A 1,407-nucleotide genomic window follows, 5' to 3' on the forward strand; every position below is an offset into this window, starting at 1 on the left:
GTGCCGGCTTTGCACACCAAGGAGTCTGTCAGCGTGGACTTGCCGTGGTCCACGTGGGCGATGACAGACATGTTGCGGATGTTGGCCTTCTTGTCCATGATGGCCCGGATCTGGTCTACAGTGAAGTTCACCATGGTGGTAGATGTCGCTGGATTCTCCCAGACAGATCTGACTGAATTGAGCCGCGGCGGGGATGGCAGTGACGACGGCGGAAGAGGAAGAAAACCACCCTTACAACACAGGATGATTTTATTTTTTTTATTTTTTCTGATCATTTTCCAGATTATTATAGTCTACTGGTGAGCTTGTTGGAGCCTGTTTGAGGTCTGCTTTCTCCAATCTTCTCCACTGCTTCTTTCCAGGCTACTGCACTGTGTTTCGTGTTGCTGTATAAAAGAATACCACAGAATGGGCAATTTGTAAAGAGAGGAAATTTATTTCTCCCAGTTCTGGAGGCTGGGAAGCCCAACATGCAAGTTGAACGCTGTGCAGAGGCCTCTGTGCAGTCTTACTGCATAGGGTAGCCAGGCACAAGACAGCATGACCTAGTGATCTGCTCACCTTAGGGTTCCAGGCTTGAAGTACTGGTGCATTGGCGATTAAGTTGACAGTGCATGGACTTTGGGAAACACATTCGGACCACGGCAGCAGCCTTAGGTGGTTTATGCTCCTGCAAGTGCCAGTCACTGTTTTGCCGAGCACTTGCAGTTCACAGAACTCTGCAGCTTTCTCTGTATTTTCTGTCTGAAATTCTCACTGGTGACCTGTAGCCCACCTGTGTTTGTTTGGCTGTTGGCCCTGCCCTGGTTCCCTCATCCTTACTGCGCAGAAACTCTCAGAGCAGGAGAAGTCATAGTACTCTTCTTGTTTCTGCTTCCCAGGGACCACTGCTCTTTGCTTTATGGTAGTCGCTGTCTTGGGAACAGTTGTTCCTTATATTTTATATGCTCATTTTGGTTGTTTGGGGTGGTAGAGTAAATTGGTCCCTGTGGTCCCAACCTTTACTGGAAGTAGAAATGCCAAGAGTATATTTGAAAGTATATTTTCATGAAGGCATTCCCTGAGTTGGTCAGCTGTGGAAGGCCAAGGCATTTGCTGTGAGGAGCTGGACCCGTGTTGCTAATGTTTGCCTACCAGCATTCTCAGTGTGGACTTGAGACAGTGATGTGGGAGTTGGGAAGAGAAGCTATGGAATCGTGCTTCTAAGTTGGATAAAATTGTCAGTGCCATAAAATTTTGATCAATCTGGGAGTTTCTACTTTAGGAAATACTCTCAGAAATATTAGTGGCACAATGATCCTGAGAATATTCAGAAGATTTTTTAATCTAGCAGTTAATTGGAAAGATTCTCACCCTGACTAACTATATATACTGATACCTGTGAACTAAGCTACTGCACTGCAGATG

At 46.2% G+C, this 1,407-nt stretch overlaps 1 protein-coding gene and 1 pseudogene across 1 annotated transcript in view; one reads left to right on the plus strand and one right to left on the minus strand.

The window, feature by feature from the left end:
- Window positions 1-134, minus strand: part of LOC111816622 — a 15,079-nt pseudogene extending 14,945 nt beyond the window's left edge.
- The window catches only part of Mtmr9 (myotubularin related protein 9), a 56,010-nt gene that overhangs the window by 23,894 nt on the left and 30,709 nt on the right, over window positions 1-1,407 (plus strand). The gene's annotated exons all lie outside the window — the stretch shown is intronic.

This window comes from Octodon degus, unplaced genomic scaffold (assembly GCF_000260255.1).
Source record: "Octodon degus isolate 3935 unplaced genomic scaffold, OctDeg1.0 scaffold00036, whole genome shotgun sequence".
NCBI lineage: Eukaryota > Metazoa > Chordata > Mammalia > Rodentia > Octodontidae > Octodon > Octodon degus.